This window comes from Cyanistes caeruleus, chromosome 4 (assembly GCF_971803275.1).
Source record: "Cyanistes caeruleus chromosome 4, bCyaCae1.hap1.1, whole genome shotgun sequence".
Taxonomy (NCBI): Eukaryota; Metazoa; Chordata; class Aves; order Passeriformes; family Paridae; genus Cyanistes; species Cyanistes caeruleus.
The window spans coordinates 43,863,478-43,887,932 of record NC_141704.1 but is presented as its reverse complement, the minus strand read 5'-3'; the positions used below and the strand labels follow the sequence as shown (position 1 = coordinate 43,887,932).

At 36.4% G+C, this 24,455-nt stretch overlaps 1 protein-coding gene across 4 annotated transcripts in view; it reads left to right on the top strand.

Annotated features, from left to right (window-relative positions):
* The window catches only part of SYT1 (synaptotagmin 1), a 332,112-nt gene that overhangs the window by 105,751 nt on the left and 201,906 nt on the right, over nucleotides 1-24,455 (top strand). For 3 of the 4 annotated variants that reach the window (XM_086884217.1, XM_086884214.1, XM_086884215.1), the window contains one exon: nucleotides 12,114-12,175. The exons of the other annotated variant lie outside the window; for it this stretch is intronic. The gene's annotated coding sequence lies outside the window, so the exon portion shown is untranslated. The remainder of the gene's footprint in view (nucleotides 1-12,113; nucleotides 12,176-24,455) is intronic. 4 annotated transcript variants of the gene reach the window in all.

The following is a 24,455-nucleotide window of genomic DNA, read 5'->3' as shown; positions in this document are numbered from 1 at the left end:
CTGTTAGATGCCCATTTTAGTTTAAGGAGAAGGTAGAAAAGAAGAAGAGAAAGCATATCAAGAATGAACAAATGAAACTGGGGCCAGAGGAAGAGATATTTGATTTCTTTGTTATTTTATCCTTTCTCCTACTCTTACTGTTTCCTAATCTCCTGAATTTTCTGATATATGAACATAGAGCTTTCAGAAAGAAAATAATTGACACAGATGTTGGATTTATTGATGTATTTGAATGAATCCATGATGTTCCTGGTTTAAGCTGTCAGGTTGTTCTGTTCATGAAGCAGCATTTCACATTGCATCCTGAAATCTCTGTGTATCACAGAACTTTCCTGAAGACTGACACTGCTGTGGATTGTATTACTGTTTTTTAGGAGAATCAATTTACTTAAGAGCCCTTGCTTCAGTTATTCTTGAGACAGGACTATAACCTTATAGACAAAATGCTGGTTTTTGTCAAAAGGAATATATATTGACAGTCAGCTTTGCCTGAGTATGCTGAACTTGCACATTTTATGTCACTGCAAAACGTAGATTAGAAAATTGTCTGCATGCTTCATAAGTGATAGTAGAAATTGATTAAAACGATTGATTCTACCCTGTGCAATGAAGTATTTATGGTCATTACAATAATGCCAAAAAGCACCTGTCAGCTTCAGAAAGGGCATCTGCTGATTTGTTGACAGGCAATTTCAAGTTCCCTTTTTACAGAAATTCATATTAAGGTTTTCCTTGAACGAGATGATCTTTAACAGATATTTCATTTTTGCCAGGTGCTGAAATGAAGTTTTAGATACATCATGTGGTGTTTTCTTGATTTGTTTAAAATCCACACTGAGAGATGCTGTACCAATCATTCTGTGTGACAGTGTCTATTATGCTGTCCCTTGCTATCTGTGAATGCAGTTATGCTCTCATCTGGCTGTGTATCAAAGCTGCACCTACATTCCCCTTCCTGCCCACAGTGCGTATTCCCTTACATCTGCTTTGTTTAAAAAGTTACAGTACTGAAACTGTTCAGTGGCACCTATTAGATTCTGTACTGGATTATTCAGCAGAGAGCTTCAGCGTGTCAGGGCTAAGTAGCTTTCCTCCTTTGGGAAGAGTGACTGCAGAGTGGCTATAGAATTGAGGGTGGAGCTGCAGGAGGTGGACGAAGGGAATGGAAGTCTCAAAACCTAACTGCAGTGTTGCTTCCCTGAGTTAGCTAGGGTAAGTTTGCCTTCTCTAGGCCCCTTCTTAAAAGTCTAATACAGCCTGTTTTAAGATTGTATTCAGTATTAGGTGTTCAGTGGCCAGGCTTTCTTTGTCAGAAAAATAGATGAGGCACATTTTGGATAATTATGTTTTGCGTTGAAGGTAGACTATGTCCCTGCTTCAAGATGATTCAGACATTTGTTATGTTTTCTAACTTTCTGCTTCTGCTTCTTCTGGGCCATGGGTAGTACAGATTGCTTTTGTTTCATAGACTTAGCTAATGTGTTTGCAAATTGCAATGAAAGAATCTCAGAAAATTACGCAATACATCAGTTGAGACAGAACAAATGGTTTTTCCCTTCAGACTGCTCCAGTGTGCTATTTGAGTGCAAATCAGTAGTTTTTATGAAGTGGCTGAAGTTTGGTCTGAATAAGCTGTATTTCAGAGAATCTAATAATCAAAAATTAAACAGGTTTCCTCAAGATGGATAGGAAGATTAAATTAAAGGGTGGTTTAGGTTAACATTTGGCTCTACAAAGAGGGAGAAATAACTGCTATGTGGAATACTTAGTTTCATTAGCAAAAGTAGCATAATTAAAATATTTGCCCATATGTTTTTTTTTAAGGATTTCAAATACACTTTTTTTTTTAATTTTCCTTGATTCAGAGATGCTAACATTAAGTGTAACACATGAGATGGTAATTACAAGGTAATTATTTGATTTTCACTAAATAGACATTTCCATTAGATTCCTTCTGGCAATGTCTAACTGAGGAAGTTGATTTTATAGGCAAATACAATATCATGATATCTTTTCTTTACTCAAATATGTAAGGAACAATAATGATAACTACCTCTTTTAATGTTTCTAGCCATCTGCACATCAAAACTGCACTGTCTGATGTGCTACTTTTTGATTAGGCTATCAGATTTGCTCAATGTGGACTTGATGCTTCCTTTTTTTACTGTTATGTAGACTGGCAAAACCACCACTTGTCTTTTATCCTGCTTTTTTTAAATAATATCTTTGCATGTAATCTTCAAGGATTGGCAGTTAAACTCTTCTGTTGCATCCCAGAGTGACACCTGTGATTAAAAGTTCTGCCTCAATTCCCCAGTCTCTAGGTTTCTGCTTGTAGTTTCAAGACAAAAAAGTCATGATACTTCAGTTCATCTTTAGTATTGCAAAATCATTTGTCAGACATGTGCATATAATGTGTAAAGAAATGCTTCAAGATACGGAAATTGTATCTCTAGATGATGTTATATAATAATGAATTTAGACCCAAATTAAATCATGTTCAGTGGAACCTACTAGATTCTGCATTGGATTATTCAGCAGAGAGCTTCAGCATGTCAGTCTTAAGTAGCTTTCCTCTTTTGGGAAGACTGCTGAGTGGCTAGGGTGACTATAGAATTGAGGGTTAAAACTTTCACTGTGCTTCTATAAATGTGGATATGGACTTCACTGTAGATACCAGCCCAACCCTATTAGTTGACCAGGGAAGGAAGCCAAGGGGGCCAGGTAGGATGTTACTATGTGCCACTAACTATGGAAAGTAGCATGCTTTAGACATGCTGTGCTGAGACACCTGTGCTTGGTTAACAGCTCTGATGACCAAATTCTCTCCTTTGCACAGCCAGCCAGGCTGACAGCCATTTATCTCAGGGTTATGAGACATTCTCACTGAACTGTGCAGTTGCTGCTGAGTTGACTTTGCAGCTTCAGAGAGTGAGGGTAGCACTTGCATCTGGGGCCGCTTACATGCCCACCTCGTGCTTTCCACAGGCTGTTGTTAGGCGTCACTCAGTGTTCCCTCTTGTCGTTTAGGTTACACGTTTCTTCAGTAAGTTGTATTGCAACCTGACAAGAAACTCCAGTTTGCATTGCTCTTGGCATTCACCTGTTTTATACCCCTGCAGTGCATCTGTCTGCTATTCTTTGGTTTGGTTTAGTTTATTTGTTGGCCTCTGTGTCTAGGCAGAAGTTAAAATGCTGAAGAACCAGAAAGATCTACTGAGTGGTCAACCTATGACTTGTGTTTGAGGAGCAGCAATACTGGTCAGTGCATCTCTTAGTGGTGCTAGGTACAGCTCCTTCCAGGAGACAGCCCTATATACCACAATGACAGTCACTGAGAAAGTAATGTTCTGGACAGTACTAAATAGAAAAGATACAATTTTTAATGATTGCTCAAATTTGGGTTTTTTCACTGACTGTAAGGAGGTATTCTTACCTGCTGAGGAAGATAGAGAACATGGTATAAGATGAATTTGTTTTTTCCAACAGATTTCGTGATACTCATAAAACAGTCTCATAATAGGAATCCATTCTTGTCATAAATGTTTCAAAGACAGAAATACCGCAGGGGGTTTTTTTAACATAAATAATTAGTAGGCTGAAAACATTTTTTAATTTTTAACTAATTGCTCATGATTTTCTCATCCTAATAATTTATCCATAAGGTTGTAAAGTATTTCCACCAGTGTTGCTATAACTGTTTGCTCTTACGGTGTTACAATGAAGTTATTTTAATGCTAAACTTAGTAGAGTGATTAGAAACATTTTTTGGTAATGAAATATTATGTGTTGTAACTAAAAAGAAACATATAAATCTTCATGTATCTTTATTTAATGATCCTATTATTAAAATGTCTAGTACCAGTGCAAGGGGTCAGTGCTGTCCAGTTTCATTATTAATTTTGACTGTTTCATTCTTTGCTCCTATTGGCCACAGAAAGGTACAAAATATCATATCTTCTTGTAAACAAAAATCAAAAAAATCTTCATTTAAGTCGGTGTTTTTCATTCTCTTAGTAATTCAAAGTGTAGTTCAATGAAAAGGAGAAGGCAACTGTGATTGTGAGAGTAGTGAAATTGCACAGGAAGGTTAAAAATAGTAGTCTTGGGATATGAACCACTCAGTTATAAAAAGGTGAAAGGGAGCAGAGAGCAGTTGCTGTGGAGCAAGAGTGCTTGTTGCATGGTGGGTGCAGAGCAAGCAACATTAAAATTCATGTGAGAAATCAAGGGTACCAGCTTTGGAAAGTGATGTGTCTGTCTTTATGGGATTTGTTTTCAGAAATCTGAGCAGCATGTAGTCCATTACTTCTTGGATTAGTACAGGAGGGGGTAAGCAGTAAGTTGATTTTGTCTGTATTTAGACTTGGTAGACTTTCAATTTCATTTTTTTTAATAATTCCCATTAGGAGAAAACAGCAGTGTGAGTAAAACTTACTGTATGGTATAGAAAATGTGGGCTGACATTATACCAGTGGTGAATTATCATCTCTATACATTTTGTGTACCTATCCAGATGAACCACAGAATAAGTCTGCTCAGAATTTTCCCTCTATCTAAAATGTTATCTTTGAAGGGATGCATTTAAATAGCCAAGAAACACTGAAGTTGTTGCCACTGTAAGTCTCTCTATGGTAATATAGAAAGGGTATTGGAACAGCTCACCCATAGATTATGTTGCTTCATTTGTGGAGATGTTGACACTCACTGTCAGATTTTATGGGTGAATTGCTTATCCATATTAGTACATTTTATGTAAACCAGAATTGATAAATAAAGAAAGAAAGAAAGAAAGTCAACCTCTCCTCTCATACCAGAACAAAAAGATCAGCTGCGTTATGTAACATATAATCACTTCCTGCAGTGGATATTGCAGCAGGTTCTTTCCTCCTGTGATAAAACCAATTAGATTTTGAATCTCCAAACACTGGAATGCTACTGAGTGTGTATCTACTAATGTATAGATATGTTATCTTTCTACAAAGGATTTAGGAGACTGATCAAAAACCTCCATTGCGCTTCTAAATAAGTCTTAGTCTATAACTGTAACAAGCAACCTAAATATGACATCTGAAACCAATTTTGCTAGGAACTATTTTCTTATCATTTCATATGATCCAAGATGCCTAGTCTAAGTAATGTTATGAAGCAACTTACAGACAACTGTGTTTCTTTTTTACTAAAATGTCACAGAAAGTAATTGTAGAAAGTAATTGTAGCTCTGTATCTTACTGTCTAAAAAAGCCTGAAAATATTTGGAATTAAATTTGATGGAATGCCATATTACAAATGCTGGTTGTTTCAGCTGAAGTCTTCAAAACTTTCACTTAGAAAAATGAAGTTTCACTGTGATGTATGAAATTTTTATGACTTTTTATTGTTAATAAATGTTAGTATTCCCACATGTTCATATTTGCAATTGGAAAAATACAAGTTTCATGTAAAGTTTGAAAATTCTATTATTGTCTAAGAAAATGGCTGAGACATACCCAACAGTCAAAAAGCGGGAATGGCAAGCTATGCACTGGGAAGAGCAGCTCCACAGTTACTACATGGCAGATAGTGGTTGAAGTGTCCCTACACAGTGTGAACACATCCAGCTTATCTACTTTAATGGTCTGTTATATGCAAAGATTTCCGGGAAGTCTGTACCACGTTTGGTATGCATCCGTATTGCTGGTACTTGTGCCATGCCATTTCTGCAGCAGGACTACAGCAGCTTCATGGTGAAATGAGGGTTAGTAGAAGAGCCATGTATAGTCCTGGATAGCTACTGGAAGGGGGAAATGCTATTGCTGCCCCAAATTCTGATACTCCTTTGGCCACGTAAGATTCTTCATCTCAAGATGATTCAGATACCCATTTGTGACTGTATTATCACTGACCATATCATCACCATTAATGGGTTTTCTTTGTTGAAAGAGAATCTTTTAGTGCCTACTGATCCATATGATTGCTTATTGATCATGAAGTTACGATGCTGACCTAGGTGTGGTTGATGGAAGTATCAGAGTGGATGGCTCTTCTAACATCAAGCAAAGTGTAAGGATAAAACAGAAGCTGGAAAAGGCTTTTGACAGGCAAGGAGAGATCTGAATCCACCAGGACCAAAGAGGGAAACAAGGCATGTTTCAGGCAGTACTGGTAGGAGAAAGAATCTGAGAATGTGAGTAGCATCATGTGATGCAGTGGCATTTGAGGAGCAGTTGGCACTTACTGAGGTTAGGAGCTGCTCTTGCCTCTGTGTGTTCTGTGTAACAGAAACACAGCATGTCTGATGGAGGCGTATGGTAATAACAAGAAAAAGCTAGTCAAGAGTTGAAACATCTGGTTCTGCTAAGAACTGAAATTCTGAGGAAGTTACAGGGAAGGTTCTTTGAACTTTAGGTGGAAGGTAGCTCAATGCAAGTGAACAGAGGCTGAAAAAGCAGCTTCATTGCTAGTATTGTAAAAGGGACTCCCAGAGACAAATTCCACAAGGAGCAGAGTCCTTTGCTAAGTAAAGAAACCTGTAGAGCTGAAAACTGTTCACCTTTAAAATATATGGGTGACAGGGTGGGAATGTCCAAGCCACAGACTGAATGGACAGAGAAAAGCAAGGTCTAAATATTGGTTTTGTCTCTAGTGTCCACAGTGATGCTGAATGTGTATCTTGTAAACTGTATTCTGAAGTATTTAAAACATTATATGTAGAGACCTAAAAAAGGCTTGCAACCTAGTTAATATCTATAAATCTAAATGGCTGTTCAAATGACAGCTCTCCAAAATAGGTCCTCTGTCTTTATGTACTGTATTGAATAAATGCTCATCTGTAAGAATGACAATGGTAGAATTTATCCTGGCCCACCAGGGAGTGTGTGGTACAACCACTATCTTCTTTTCATTCTGTTGCTCTAAATTTCTCCCTCATCTTAGGAAATGACTCTATGCCACAGTTTTATTTCTTTCATTTTCTGTTTCAATGATTGTTTCCTTTCTATTAGCAAAAGCATTCCTCCATATTTACCCATCTCCACAAATCTCCCCCTGTCCTGTTTTTTCCTTCTAGTTTTGGGTACACATTGGGTCTGGTAACAAACTCTTAAAGAGTCAGAAGTTTGCCATTTCTCTTCTGTGTACAGTGACACCTAATGGCAGGCACACCTTAGAATTGTTTGGATTTTTTAAAGCCATAGTTTCTTTTAAAAGAAAACTGGACTGTCACAGTCCAGAATTTGAGAACTGATGGGTCTATTTTTGTCTGACATTCACTGTATTAATCACTGTGTATAAGTCTGAGGGGTTTTCCAGTAGTGTTTGGCTTTCCTACAACTATTTGTTCTCTTATCAGACTGTCCATGAAACTTGCAGTAAAAATGCCAATAAGTACTTCTTCTCTTCTGGTTTTCTCATTTGCTAGAGAAGTTTTTATTCTTCTGGTTTTGGTTTTGTTTTACCGAATCTCAGAGGCTGTGGAGACTCCTTACATTCATCGTCCTGCAACTCAGTTGTTTATGCACAGTCACCTCTACTGTGAGATGTGCACCTCTTTATCAAATAATGTGAGTTTTTGTTTTTCACTCTTTAGTACTGTTCTCCATCATTGCCTGTAGGCAAGGAGGAATGGTGGTGATGTGAGTGGAAAAAGTGCTGTCATCAAATATATAATAACTTTGAGCAGTGTTATTTTGGCGGGGGTGGTGGGGGATGGGGAGGATTGTGTGTGGAGGTATATTTAAAATTAGTTCCTGTTTTGTTATATTACAGACCTGAATTCAGTCAGTAATGACCTCAATAGTGCCTGTTTTAATGTAATCCCTGCTTGCTGACTGCTGTTCCAAGAATAAAAATTTAAGCCAAAAGATTTAATGAAATCCTTTGGGATTAGTGCTCACTGGGCTGGGGAAATTGCATATCAACCATTTCTCTGTATTCTAACCATACGGCTTGGTATTTGAATAGGAGGGTGTCCAAGAGAGACAACTCTGGGTTCATCAATAATTTACATTTTTTTTAGTTACAAACCTGGTATTTGGGATTCTGTTGCCATAGCAATCCATCTGGGCCTGAACGGGTAGTGTTTTAAGTGGTGGTTGTATAGAGATTCACAGGGCGTGCTTTAAATCCCTTCTGAAGTAATCCTCAGATCTGTTCTGTGACTTATTTGAGGTTTCGACAAAATCACTGTTACTCACAGTAAAAGTTGATGCTGAACAAATTAAGCCCATAAAACAGTGGAATATACATATGATTAAGGACTGTAAGGTTCATAATGTATGACAATTTCTGTTTCAATATTTGAAACGATTAATAAATGCCCACAACTGCATTTTTTTTCAAAATGCATTTAATTTGTTGCACATTATGCAACTGGAAATTATCCAGACTCTGTACTGGTTATTAGCTAATTTAAACTTCATAATCGAATGCTAGCCTCATTTTTCCAGACGTCAGTTCTGTGTTTTACAGGATGTCAGTCTATTCATAATGGACTCCTCCACTTTCAATTAATCTGATTTTCTCTCATAAATAATTCTAAAGCAGAGAATAAAATTTGAAATACCCGTTTTCACTTCTAAGACTACTGGGCTCGTGTTTTGAGGATGTGCTGCTAAATTCAGTAGGCTAAACAGCAGCTGCTTTTTGTTTGAGGTTTTGTTTATATTTTTTTTGTTTTGCCACACAAAATTTCAAAATGGTTTATTCCAAACCTCCCAGATATGCCACATAAGTGGATGCCCTCAGGTCTGAAAGACAATCAATAAAAAGCTCTATCAAAACCAAAACTCTCCTGAAACTCATTTCTAGAGCTTTTATTCCTTCATGACAAAAATGTCCAGTTGTGCTCTGGAACTGTCACTGAGTCATAATGATGATATATTAGCAGCTTCTTATTACTCCAGAGTACAGAGATTTAGTTTGCAAAATTATTCCTCAGTGTTTGAAAGAAGAGAGAGAAGAATAATACTCAAATAACAGCCATATGCTCTACTAATGAGTGTTTAGCCCATAATCCTAAACAGATAGAAATTTTTTCTTCATGGAGTTTGTAAAAGATCACATAGTTGTTCCTGGCTTCAAAAATAGTAATGGCATAAAGAAACTGGAGACGGCCTAAGATATCTTGAGAAATCTTTTAATTACCATGAAACTTCCCTTTCATCTTTTGTACCACAGTTCACAATGAAAAGTGAAGCATCTAATAAAAGTGGCTTATTTTTGCCATGATTCTGGGATGCTAAAAATGTTCTTTGTCACCTGTAATAAATGTAAATCCACTATTTCTGTATGAGTTAAATACGAGCTGCCTGAGAAAATTGCAAAGAATCCCTTCCTTGCAGTGGAGTAGGGTTTCATTTCATGAGCATATGTGTATGTATAATCTTAAATTCAGTGTTGTTGACTGAACTGGTTTGATTTTAGAGCTCCAGTGCTGCCCCAGTTTAATGGGACTATTTGCATAATTGGTTACCATAAAGGTGACTGGGATCAGAGAGTTTAGAATTAATGAGAAAAGGCTTCGTTTTGCTTACTTTTGCATATCTGTATGCTAACTGAAGTAAAAGTTGTAGATCATTTAAATGAGTACTTACCCTGAAATTAAATGCCTTAAAGTATCTTCTATCTATATTTAATATTTGTAAATACAGATTACACTTCAAAGGGATATTACAAGATGTATTCACATGTATCAAAATGTGTTTCTGTTGATATTTCCAATGGTTTCATTAGGAAACGTCTTCCCTTGCAAATATTATTGAAGTAAAAACGGAGCCTTGGAAGATACTAGTGCTATGACAGATGCTATTTGCAGCTCTGAAAATATAGTTGTCACTGCAGGGGATCTCCTGAACTGAAGACCCACAGGAATCCATAACCAAGGGTTATGAATTAATCTTCCAACACATCTGAGAAAAAATAGCCTGTGTTTATTAGTAAGTGATAGAAACACAGTTGAATTTCTTTTGTAATGTTTCAACCTTCCTCTAAAAATGCAAATATTACCAGTTTATTTATCTCCTTATATTTTACCTCTGCAAATCCTTGCAAAGAGTGAAGGTATTTAGTTTCCTGGACAACTGTTACATTTTATTGGTTGGTTTTTATTTATTTGCTCCAGATGTGCATTACATTTTTCATATGTTTTGAAAACTCAGACTGTGAGCTTCAAAGGAGCAGGCAGGTCGTCTCTGTTTGCACTTAATGCAGCACTGCACTTATTCATAGTTTCGCCTAAATTTGCTTCTCTAGTGCATAACCTGTATTTTTGTTTAGTTATTTACAATTAATATTATAGTAAACATTTATCTTTCCATTTTCTGTCATTGCAGCAGAAGGACGTAGTGAACCTCCTGAAAGGCTCAGTAATAAATATGACACAGCTTGACATAGACAGCTTAGAGAAACAGGGGAAGATTGAGGCAGTGTACCACAGAGCAGGTGTGACTCTGGGTGTTAATTTCTCTAAGGCACTTGCAGCTACCTCTGCTCAAATGCAAGATATACACAGGGCCCTGCACCAAAACCCTGGCTCTGAACCCCAGGAGAAGGTGGAGATTAGAGGTTCTTTTATTGAATCCTCTTTTTGAGTGTTTCTGAATTTCAAATGCCTCAGTTTGGGAAGACTTGACTTGACAGCAAGAGGCAGAGTTTTGGTTGAAGCCATTCAAGAGATATTGGAGTACAGTAGCTCAGATTAGGTCTGTCATGGTCTGTTCCAGAACGTTTTATACAGCTAATACAGAGCACCAAGCAAGGTAAGGCCTGCTAAGGCTATTGACTTGACATTTGATAAGAGTTACAAACTGTGGGAATGAAATTAGCTGTGTTTTACACCAGCATCTGAATTATTCTAAACCCTTTAGAGTAAGATTTCAAATCATTGCCCAGTTAACCTTGCATCATTTTAAGTGTTCAGCTCCTCACTGAGGTCTGGGACATAACAAAATGGGCTGCTTAGATAGAAGAGCTGATTCCTATGGTTCAAAAAAGTTTAAAACTTAATATCATCATAATATTAGATGCTACTGACTAATGTATTACATAGCTCTTGGCTCCAAACAGTTATCAATTGTTGCTTAACAGGTTCCTTCAGTACACTTATATGCAAATATGAGTGATTTCTTGTATGTCATAAATACTGACAGAACAATACAGAAAGGAATATAATTTCTTACTAAAATAGAAGGGGAAATCAGATTTTATGATTAGTTATAGTTTGAGTCCTATATTATCTGAGTCATGAAAGATGGTTTGTTGAGATGGTGGATGGAATCATGATTTGCCTTTTTCAAAGACCATTGTAAGTGTTGGTGTGCTGTAGTGTGACAGTTTCAGATAACAAAGTTTTCATTTTCTAGTTGATGTAAAAAATGCATCTGTCTATCTTGGTGACTATGTATTTGGCTCCATTTTTTAACTGCATCCAAATTGGTCATCTTCACAATTAATGACTTCACAGGTTGATTGTGCTTGCCCTTTCACACCAGCATTGCCCTTATTGTAACCCCTATTGCCCAGCAGTCCCAATTTTCTCCCTTCTCTCAAGCAGCCTTTATTAATGAAAATTGTTAATAGTAAAATCTGCAAAAGCAGTATGCTGTGTTCCATCAAATCCTGCCTTAAAACTCACCTCTGTTGTGATGCTTGTAAACTGGCCAAGAAAGGCTTAGCAGCTGGTGTGCTGTGCTCAGTTCTCACTGTACAATTTCCTTTATGAAACAGCAGGAGTGAGGCAGCAAACACCCCTCTGCAGCATGTTCCACTCTCCTCCAAAAGTGGTGAGCGAGGCTGTGGCTGTCTTTGGAGGCATATGTTCTTTCTTCCTTGACTCCTCAGTCTAATGGGTAATTCAGCCAGGATCTAATACACCACATTTTAGACAAGAGGATTGCCAGTCTCAGAAATGTGAAAGCCTGTCACCTTCCTGGAACTGGGAAGACCTGCAGGTGCCCAGATGAAATTAAGATGCCCAGCACTTAGTCTGAAGTTTCAAGGGAGATTTGTTCCCTGAACTTGCTGATTTCTTATCTCTGCTGCTATTTGAAAATGGCAAACTTCTCTAGAACAAATGAAACTAGATAGTTTCATTTAGATAGAAACATGATAAATGCATGTATTTGTTTTTCTTACAGAGGCGTGGAGTCCTGAATAAACAAAGAGAAGAGAGTTAAGCACACATTCTCTATTCTGAACAGTAAGTGACCAACTTGCATACTTTAAACATGACTTGCACTTCCTTTTTAATTTTTTTTTGTTCTTTCATATTTGCAGTTCTTCTAACAAATGTAAGAAATTAGTGCAGTGAACATTTCTGGCTCATATCCAACTTAGTTTTCATTTCACAGGGGTAGACTTTTATAAATCCTACAATCTCAGGTAGGCCCAGGTAGTGCACATGGTGTCTTCATTGCTGCCCATACTGAGAATATTGTATTGTTTATCTCAGTAAAAATACATTCCAGTAGAAACTGACACTACCAAGCTACAAACAATATTACGCCAACATTTGCTCACACATGAAATTTTGCAGAAAAGCAGATTCATCAGTGTAGTCAGATGGTGCTGGGTCAGTGTAGGAGCAAAAGACTTTTATGGGTTTGTGTTAGCTACATAACCAGTGACTAATTGTTCCAAACTGCCCTGGTCATAGCTGTGCTGTTCACTGCACAGTCCAACCAATTGCAGAGCATGGCTGTGGTGGCTCTTGACAACTGCAACATTATAAAACACCAAGAAATTAAGACCACTTGCTGAGACAAGAAAATGAGCCATGTTTGTGTTGTGGGTGATATTATTGATATTGTCCCTAGGAAAAAATCTTGGGCTGTTGGTGAAGTACCAGTCATGACAAAGTAGGGCACAGACACTGCCTTCACTGCCAATCCAAAGTAATGTGCCCTGGGAAGTGTAGCTGACTCTACGAGTGTACCACGTTACTGGGTGTTTAACAGGTGGCAATATCTTCTGAGAAGCAGAGCAGGTGGTCTTGTGTTAGCACATTTCTATTAACAGTTCCAACAAAACAGTTCCTCTGTGCTAGGTGCCAATAGAACCTGCCTTTTTTGTGGTAGATAATTGTGGATGGTAAGTAATGCACAGAGAATATGTGTTCTTTAGCACCATTCTGCATTTAAAATATACGTTTGGCAGTACAAGTTAAGGAGTTTTACTGTTGTTTATGAAATCCCTATTCATTTAGCCAAACAGGCATATGGAACAGGCTAGTTTTGAATGGAAATAAATCTTGAATATTTCTTGAGAAGTAATAAAATAATACTCCTTGTTGGGTAAGAATGTGTGTAAATCTCAATAGCAAAAAAAAATTACCCATTATATCTCTGGGCAGACAAGTTTGATGATGGACTTTAACAAGAAAGGAAATGTGTGACATTTCACAAATCCAAGGACAACACAATGCTTGTTTGTGAACCTGCGCGGTTGTTTGTACACTGTACTAAACTGTTACCTGTGGGCATCTTCTAGATACAAAGTAAATGACACATATGTACCAGAGAATTCCAGAAAACTTCTCAAAACTCCTATTTATCTATTCCTTTAATTTCTTTAATTTCTTCTATCAGCAATACTTTCCTTTAATTTTCTTTCCCCTGTGATTCCTGTGGTTTATATTCCCTACATCACACTATCCTATATATGATATATTTCCCTATATCACACCTCTTTTTACCCTTTATCTTTCCATTTTTTGCCACATAGTCAATCTGCTCGAACTTCATGTTTTCTGCTCGCGTCTCCCACACAGGGCCATCTCCTCTTACTCTTGGCAGAGCTGCATTGCAGAATGTTTCTGATCTTGGGCAAGTTTTGAGCTTGCTATTTCTAGTATCAGATAGATACTCTGCAGACCAAGAGCCTTATTGCTGTTGTCAGCTCATAACACACAGAATAATGCCATATGCTTGTGTCTCAGGAATTCACAGAGGGTTGCAACATAGTGTAATATTTGTCAGGTATTGCAGTTTTGTTTGATGTGTGGAAAGATGCAGTGGAAGTTTAGAAGTTGTTATTTAATGCATGGGATACCTTCAACCTAATCAATCATGCTTTATGCCCTCTGGATCTGAAGTTTTGGCAGCAGGTCACTGATAGTTACATGAATAAATGCTAGCAATTCCAAGCAGTTTTTATAGTTCAGCTGATATATGTATACAAAAAGTCCACAAATCATTACAGACCTACTTGTAGAAAATAAATTTCACTACTGCAGACTTTAGAAGATCCCCCCAGTTGTGTTTCTGTGTTAAGTGAACAGAACTCTCAGGCAGCTGTTTTCAGAATAACATGTATTTATTTGTGTATAGTGAGAAAAAATTAGTCAACTATTACTGGTACTCCTTCACATAAAAATCCTCTCTCTTCTGCTGGCAGAGTAGGTTGACAGGACCTTTTCATATTATCCATCAGTTACTTTTATCAGTTGTGGTGTTATCATTATAAACTACAAATGATTTAACATATAATGAATATATAGCAACAAAAATGAAACTCTGCAGTGGTTATTTAACATTCATGATGTGAAATTTATTTAACACTCTCTTTGGAATATACATGGGAAATTAGAATAATAAAACAGAAATAAAATTACCTTTACCTCTCATCCATCATCAGTGAGAAGCAATGTTACCAGCTTGATCAGGCTGTACATTCTCCCATGGAGGGAAGTTTGTGTATGGTATGTTTGGGCCTTCCAACAACACCCTTGAGAACTGTGTTACTCAAATACTAACCAGTCATTCTTCTGACACTGTGATTGATAAATTGGAATTATGGAGTTGTTTCAGAATACCTTTTTTCCTTCAACTTCAATTAAAATCTAAAATTTCAAATATCTGGGAAAAAAAGATTGGATTCCCATATACAGAGAAAATAAAATTAAAATTTATATTGTTCTTATTTTAAAAGGAGAAAATAAAAGTCATAATATATAGTATGTTTTGTGGGTTTTACGTGTTCCCAACTTTATTTTAAGTGTTAGGGCCTTTGTCATTTGTCCTTGATATTGCAAAAGATTACAGGTATCCTTTATGGAGCAGGAAAAAAATCCAAACTTTGGTTTATCAAAGAAGTGGCAAATAATTGGTGGCTGGTTGATAACAGGTTTTTTTGTTACTCTTGTCTGACAAAGGCAAGTTCAGGTAATGTGATGTAAATTAGGAGATTGCACAAGCATAGTGCTAGTACAGGAGAGGGATGGCCAGAATCCAGACTCTGCTGTGAGCAGATGAGAGGAGGTTTGGCCTGCTGAAAATTATTGTAAGGGAAGTTTGACTCCATTATGTGTTATTCATGTTAGACTTACTATTAGCTCATGAGTGTGCAACACTACCTTTGTTCGCCCTAATATCTATTTCAAAAGCTACTGTGTTTTATATTTTACCATTTACCATATTATATCTAGAGGTATGTAATGTACCAGAGCTGAAGTAGCTAAATGAAAGGCTTTTTGGTTTTGGAAGGGTCGTTTTGTAAAAGTTGAATTTATGAGTATTCAAAAAGAAATGAGCCTGTAGTTCCTGAATATTCTGTACTAACCACAATAACCTTCCCTTATATTATTGTTTCAGTCTTTCATGAATTATAGTAATCTAGAAGCAGCACAGAAGTGCCTGCCCTCATTCCTTGGGTTTTTTTTTGCCATTTTATCACAGGTTTTGTCATTGCAAATTAAAATTCATGTGCATATACTGCAGGCTTGGACAAAATTGTTCATTGTAGCGTTTCCACTACCTTAAGTCTTTAATGAGGTCTTCCCTTAAATTAGTTTCACTCTTTTTTTCCCTCCTCACATAGTGAAAGTATGAACTTCTGGTTAATTATATAGTAGCATTTGCATAATGTAAAGGTTGTTTATGTTGCCTGTCTTTTGGTTATCATGTCAAGACTATTCAGAGGAGTCTATTCTCTATGGCTTATATGCTTACAAAATTCTGTGCCTCAAAACTTTATTTTTCTTTTCTATCATTCCTATATTACAGACACCACTTTGTGCTTTTTAATGTGACATCTCTGACATGGATTTAGATTCTGTACTGCTTTGAGGTATGCTAGTTATGCAGCCTGATTTTGCAAAATGGCTCTGTAGTTGTAGCTCCCTGGGGCTTCAGTTTAGTTGTCATCTATCATTTTAGCACTGTGATTGATTAGTCTCTACTATTTAATTTATCTGCTGCAGCTTCTAAGCTTTTTCTTTAATTGGTAAACACATACTTTTCTAGACACATTTTCAAATGATGTGTTTTCCAAGTGCCCAGAAGTCATGTAATCATATTTTTCTCAGCTAGGAATTTAACCATTTGAGCCATTTAATGGTTTCAATAAATATTGGCTGGTATTTTTGTCTATTACTTGGAAATTTTGAACTGGAAATCTGTTACATGTTCCATTTTTCAATGTTATTGTATATTGAATATATATTTATTCTGAAATACTAGTGTATTTACCAGCTGGTATTTTTTTCATCCACTGAAAAAACGTTAGAAGAAATCAGTATCTTTCTCAAGTGTAGGAGCCAAATGCCTGGGCTGCTGCTGTGGTAGTAGATTTTAACCACCTTTTCACATTAGGCTTCAAAAGCAAAATATTAATTAACGTAATTTGCTTGTTGGAATTTCATAAGCCAGCTATAGTCAGGAAGGTTGACATGCTTATTCTTCTCTGTTGTATACTGTGTTCCTGTTCTTTGCTATTTTTAAGCATCACATTGAATATCGACTTGGCTATGTTTTTAAATCAGAGTCTTTTGTAGAAATGTCATTTCCATTTAAAAGAAGGGTTGGTTTTTGGTGTTAAGTTGTACAATGTGTAAACATTTCAGCAGTTCTATACAATTACTGAGGCAACTTTCAAGAAGCTACTATAATGAATTGCTGCTATGATCCACATATCAAAGAAATTATAATGTTACATTTTGTTTGCTACTGCAGTTTTTATTATGGCTGTGTATTTTTGAATGGGGATGTTGATAATTGGTTTAGGGTTTTGGTTTTTTTTTTTACTTTTAGTTACTGTCTAATACTTGTGATTAAAATCTCTCAATAAGAAGAATTGTATTGTGTCATCATAATGCAGCTTTGCTGACGTTGGTAACTGCTATTGTAGTCCGGTCTCTAAATACAATCAAACAAAATTAGTAGACATCTGCAGCAGTGCACGCTTTTTGGGGGTAAATTGATGTTCCTTTTTATTTTTTTCTTGTGAGAGCAAGCTTTAATCAGTATTTCCCTTTTGTTTCTAATTCTATTCTCATTGCACAACCCACTTTCAAAGACTACCTGGTTAGCTTCAGGTATGTACCTTAGGAATTTGTGGTAGGTCACTTCCAGCCCAAATTTCCTTCGAGTCTTGGAGATAGCCTGTTGTGTTAGTGCTCTTGTCATGACTTACACTTTGATTAGGAAATAAGAGGATAGATTTTTTTGTCAACTCTGCTGTTTTGCATTTATGGTACATGAAGCTTAACTGAAGAAATAACTAATATGGTACAAGTGATTATGAAACATACAGGTTAAGATGACTCCCCTGTATGGAGTTGATCACTTAGGGATGTTATTTGGCAGTTTTGGATCCTCTCAAAATATAACTTTTCTATTCAATGATGATTTTTCTTTTCTTCTTTATAGTTTCATACTATAAATCTTACTTTGAAGACATATAAGTCATAAGCATCTCATTTTGACACCTTTCCTTATGTATATGAAACTCATTCAAGGGTTTATTCAGAAATGAGAAAAGACACATCTTAGACCTATTTACAATAAGCTACTATTTACAATAAGTTAAAATATTGACAACATTTATCTGTGAAAATGGGAAGGAAATAGGAAATTTGGTTACTTTTCCATGTAAAAGGAAACATTTTGCAAAACCATTAGCACATAAAAACACTTTTTCTGATGTCAGTCTTCCATGTTTATATTAATATCTGAAGTGCATGAAATGGGCACAGTAGAACTTTCCTTGAAGTAAACAACTTTGAAAACAAAAAATTAAAAAATTAATATTTTATTTAATATTTGGAAAAGCACAATTCCTTGGATTAGGATTTTTGGGTGGGAGGATATCCATTAGAACTGCTAAAAATTAGGAGCGATTAGGAATGCTCTGGAACATGTCAAATATATCAGCAGTGTGTTTGCAGTGTGCTGCTGCTATACTTCCAGTTTTGCTCTGCAAGCAGAAGAAGCAAAGACATGGTTTTGCTGTGAGAGGAGCCTCTGCACGTTGGCTCTGAGAGCAATATTGATTGAAGTCTTTCATTCTAGTGACCCTTGTGGCTGTGCTAATAAATGGAACAGTATTTTGAGCTGAGGGCACAAGTTTTTGAACATGCTGTTCATAAAGCACATAACATTAGGCCATCTTACCAGTTTCACCAATTACAAAGCTGTAACTTTTCAGTTATTAAAAATGCTGAGATTCTGTTTTTCCATGAGCCATGTACTTGCGAGTTTTTCTTGTTACTGCTCAATTTCTATGACTGCTTTAGTCCCTCCAAAATCTCAAGGTTTAGAAGTGTATTTTTTATTGAAAGGTGATATTTTCACTCAGTTGCATGGATCCAGGGGCTGAAGCTTCAAAAGATAACTCCCAAACATTTATTGCAAAGTCTGGGGATGCTGTGTAAAATGCATGATAGCCTGGAGGTCTCTGCTAGTACTAAGCAGAGGTACACTTTGATCTTTCACGTAATAGGTCTCCCAATACCTTTCCATTTCTAACAGAAATAGTGCCTAGGCTGCTTTTATACCATAAGCCTGTTTCACTCATCCTTAAAAGTTGTGATGCCAAGTAAGAACATTGGTTTTAGGGAGAAGGATGAGAAAAACTGAATAAGATGTCATTTAGACTGTGCAACTTTAACTACTTTTGATAGTATTTGCTCTTAGAATCATGTCTCAGTGGTTGAATCTTTAGTTTAAATGAAATTATTAAAATGGACAGGGTTTATTTAAAATCTCATTTTATTTTAGGGATAAGAATGTTTAAGACTTCAAACTGCATTAAACAATTGGTTAATAAACCACTAGCTATCAAACTTTTAGTAGTTTTTCCTGAAGGTAACAGGGATTCATTTTGGAGAGTTACAGTCTATTGGACAAATATGCCCAATATATAGATAGGTTTTAAAATGGGTGTTACATTAAACTTTATAATTTTGTTCTTAGACATTTCCTAAAGAGAATAGAATCAGAATCTTTGATACTGAAATTTTCAAAAGATCTCTTAGTAGACATAAATGATTTGCTTAAACCCTCTCAAGTAGCTTTCCTTTTCAAAATTGGTATGGTGGCACACAGTAACTTTCCAGGGGGGATGGAATTCACTCTAGTGGTGAAATTCATAGTATTGTTACTGGTGTGAAAAGAATAAGCTCATACCATCTCAGTATTGTTAAGACCTTGAAGAACTACAAAACTATGTACTGCTGTTGCTTATCTTTCTCTTTCAGACTCTGAGATTGTTCTGAATATTGATTTGTCCATCAGTTCAAGCTTCTTAGAAGGTGCCACTGTGTTCGAGAAGTGTGTTCATTAGTACTTACTAATGCACGTTTGATGCACGTTAAAAGAAATTGAGATTATATCTGCTGTTAAGTAACTGCCTTAAAAAAAAGTTGTCTTACTTGGCAGTTCCTAATCTTGAAAATACCTGTGTAAGACTATGAATAAGTCCTACAGACATCAAGTAGTTTTTCTTGCTGCGGTTTTTTACCAATAAAAGCTCTCCCTGTCTCCCTTATTCATTCTCCTGGGAAAAAAACAGCAGCCTTTACAAGTCTGAGTAATGAGATGGGGCTTAGGAAAGCTCTGGTGTAATTATACTAATCTGCTACTTACTGCTATAGCATATAGCCCTATATTGGTTCTGTTTCTGAGTCTTCTTTCTCCATCCTTTATTCATATTTCCATTTTACTCCCTTTACTGTTTTCTTACTGGCAACTCTACCTAAGTCATATTGTCATAGAATGGTTTGGATTAGAAGTGACTTTGAAATCATCTAGTTTCGACCTCCCTGTCATGGAGGAGACACCTTCCCCTGGATCAGGTTTCTCTAAAGCCCCATCCAACCTGACCATGAACTCTTGGAGGGATGGGGCATCCACAGGCTCTCTAGGCAATTTGTCCCAGAGCCTCACCATCCTCACAATGAAGAATCTTTGTAGCTGTCCTCCGGATTTGCTTACTAAATCTTAGTTTCTCTTCTGGAGCTGCTTTGATGATACTCTTCTAAGATCCCTTATTACTCAGCGTCATCTAATTTGTTTTCAAGTAGTTCCCATAGTTCTTGATCTTCTTCTTGATAATAGGGATTTTAAAAAAATAACAATAGGGATAAAATACAACTTACATCTGCTGAAGTACTGTAACTAGGTTGTGATTGAGTTTGCAAAGAGGGGCTCAAGCTGGGATGGTGCCCATTTATGTGGTCAGAAATATGGCTAGACATAAAGCATTGGTTTTTATGTGTACACTCCTTCCTCACCATGCCCAGATATTTTAATGTTTAACAGTGAATGAACATGAGGTTCGTATTTTTTCCACTGTTAACATTTGTTTCTTTAACATAAGCTTCAAGCACTTTGAGCATCCCTTCATCCCAGTCAGCAAATTGTCTTGTTGCTTTGCTCCTACTTCTTCTTTCTTCTCTACCTGGTGTGAGTATGGGACTATAATGTTTGCTTCAGATAGAACACAGTAAATTTGCTTATAATTGATATATCAATACATTATCTTCATGCCCTTTTTTGGTTGTTAAAACCTTAGCTTTAGCATATACTACTTTCTCCAAATTATCTGCCTATAGCGCACAATGTCTGATTTGTTTGAAGAGCTTCTGATTTCTGCTGATTAGATATTTCAGAGCACCAAAGAAAGCCATGTTTGTGTGACTTTTCTTCTTGGATGCACATGTGCGTGTTCTCTTGCTTTTTCTCTATCTCTCGCTTTTTTTCTGTGCTTTGCTGGAACATTATGTCCTCAGTTGTCAAATTGCTTTCTCTCAGATAAAATTCCAAAGCTAAATTGAAAGAAATCAACCCAGAAACTCTGGCAGATGATTAATGTCTAGAGTGAAACTGAATTTTGTGTCTTAAATGAAAAAATGTGTATTATTAAAAAAGTATGGTATTAGGCTAGTGAAAAGAAATCTCTAATACTTGGTATATAAAAAAGGAGATATGATAAGATTATGAAACCTTGAGGGGTTATTTGAATCATCAACTTATTTCTAGAGAGACAATAAAGCTCTGTTTTATTAATCCTAATTGTCCTTTTATTTGTTGCAATATATTATATCAGGTTTACAGCATCTCTTCAGCATTAACTTCCCAGGAACAGCATTACTAAAGTGCAACTATCAGCCAACTTAATGCTACAGATACAACCTGAAAATAAATATGGATAATTAAGCAAGGTATTGTTTTTCAGAAACAGCACATCCACTTCTGTGTAGCATCAAGAGGAGAGTTTAAAATTGTGTACAGGGGTCAGTAAACTGCTGAACAATATATTTACTAATAAACTGGTTGGTTTTGTGAGTTAATTGATTGGTAAGTAAAAGAGCTTTAAAGAGGCAGATCATGCATTATAGACTGTTATGAATTGCATGGTAGGAGGGAAGGAATTAACATTAGAGCTGTATGACGCCTGTGAGTCATTGCTTCTTCAGGAAGAAGAAGTTGATTGAGACATAGGTAAAAGCATTTCCATGACCCTTGATACCACTGTGTTGCCACACTTAATTTGTGGCTTTCAGGAGGTCAGTCATGACCAGCCATACATGTCTGTTTAGCTTTGCCTGTTACTAGATGTATATTCTGCTTGCCAAAGTGTTGCTTCATTAGGTTTTTAGCTTAGGAGTACAATATATGGGGTGTCTCAACTTCTTTAGCAGAAGTTATGACAGGGTAGGTAGGTTACAGTTCAGGTAACATCTTGGAACTCATCGATTTAGAATGACTGGAGCTGTGTCAGTTGATTATATACTATGGTGCAACCTGTCTTATGGAAGGAATCTCAATCTGGGTATTTGGAAATGCTCTTAGGGAGATAATGTTCATATGTAAGTATTCTTGAAGTAATTGAAGTATAGTTAGTACTTCTCTTGGGAAAAAGAAGAAGGTTTCAGGCACAATTTTTGGTGTCACAAACAATCAAACACTCAACTGATCCAAGAGAAAAATACCAAAATTAGAGAACAGGAACAGTCAGAATGTTTCTAAATAGAAGCATTCATCAGCTCTCACATTGCTGACTATTTAAGTTCAGTTATCATGTTTGGACTTGGTGTGGTGCCAGTAAAAAGGATTTGCTCATTTATTTTCAAGCAATCAGAATATTTTTTAGGCCACATGTAGAAATAGTTAGAAAATACAGCAGGCTGACCAGATAAGAAAGAATGAATTAGGTACGTGCAGTGGTAATACAAAAGAGGAAAGATGAAAGTTCACAGTTATTTAGATTTAAAAGTAATCTCCATATGAACTGCATTTGCTTAAGTTACTTAATATATGTATTATTACTTCTTACTTCTCTGATTAAGTGAAGCTTACTTGGTCACCTAGAAGTTGATGTGACTTGTACCATTGATTTATCTCAGAAAAGGCAAGAGACTCAATTTAAGAAATAAGGATGAGCATGGTGATGTTCTTTGGCAAGTTAAGAGGTCACAGTATATGTAGGAAAAGAATATAGCCAAGAATGACATTAAGGCTGAATATTTAATTATTTATTTGTTTGTTTGTTTGCTTACATCTGAAAGATGTAAAAAAGATGTAGTGAAAAAGTTATTTGCTACTGGTGCGTTTGCTATATTGGTAAAGCAGAGAAAAGCCAACTCAGAGCTAGAAGAATGAAGCTACAAGTTTTGTGAAAATATTGGTGAGCTCTCTAGATACCCTGATGAAAAATTGCCACTAGTTACCTCTCTTGTTGTTGCCTTGACCTTAGTATATCTTCTGTTGAGCTTCTGTCATTTTCATCCAAAATATGACTAGCCATTCAGAAAGCTTTACATTTTTCTTCTAGACTGTGCCTGGTTAAAAAAATTGGAAATATTTGGCAATGACGAATGTCTGATCTGTAGGCAACAGTAACTGTAGTCTGAAATGGTGTTGAATCCTGCCCTAGGTGTTTTCACAGTTGGGTGTCTGTGGTTTATACTGATGCTTGCTCACAGACTAAATGATGTCAAGTGTGTTTTGGATGTATGGATTTTGTACACAGCTAACAAACAGCTCAAATTCAATTGGGTTTTAGCAAAACTAATAGTGGTACATGCACATATCCCAGTTTAAGTACCTTTCTGGTAGCAGAAGCAGCTTGACTATGTAAGACAGTGTATGTATTTCTGTGGGTTAAGACTTGACTTTCTATTTATTTTAGAGAAATACCTTTTCCTTGGTGAGAACAATCTTTTGTCCCTCTAAAGGCCTTTTGATAAGAGCTTATTCATGACTTGGTTCCCTTGTCATTTTCTGATGCTGTTGGGGAAGTGTTGCTTCTCTGCAATATCTGTGTGACATTTATGGACACTTGTTTTGTTGTTTTTTTCCCTGGAACAGTGGGTTGCAATACAAGACTGCTCAAGAAATCTGCAGTTGCTTTGGTAATGGTTGAAGTTTCATATATCAATGCTGCTAATTGTTTTATCACCTTATAATAGGATCACCAGTAAAACACTGTTCAGTCCTTACACAGTTCACAAGAGTTTACATATTTCCTGTAAAGTTAACATGTCCTCTGCTCTGATTCACTTTCCATGGCCATGTATCCCTAGTGCCCTACTAAGTCATATAAATAAGGTAGTCTTCACATTAGCAGTTCTAAAAGTTAATAATTTACAAAAATATACAGAAGTGGCAAATGCTTTGAGTGGTGCTCTAGCTATACATCTCTTGTGTGGAGAAGTATCTGATAGATGCTGTGCTGTTAAAACAGTGGGATCTGTGACAAGGAAGTGATCCTATGCAGGATGTGCTTGCTGGCACAGTTTACAGTGCACTGGAAAAAATTCTGTTTGATGGAGGAAGAAAATTGTGAGAAACATTAAAACTCTATTCACTTCTCACAAAACTCTAGTTTTCAAAGAGAAGTCTTTTCCCTCCTTCAGTAGAAAATCTACTCAAATCATTTGTACTGTAGTTAATTGTTGGTGCATGGTAGGATTTGATTTCTACTTGGTAAACCTTGCTAATAAAATGAGTCAGTTCTAAAGGATCTTTCTTCTCATAATGGTGTGTGTGGCTTTTCCTCTGTGGTTGCTTTGGTGCTTTTTTCCCCCTGCTTTTTTGCTCTTCATGTTGTGCATCTTACTATTTATGTCTTCACATTTAGTGTTTGCTTATTGTGTTTGGATGTGCAGGTATACCAAGTATCTGTTGGTAAGTAAGTAACACTTTGTCTAAGCTTATAAGTATTGAAACTTGTCATCTTGAAAATAGCTACAGAAACGG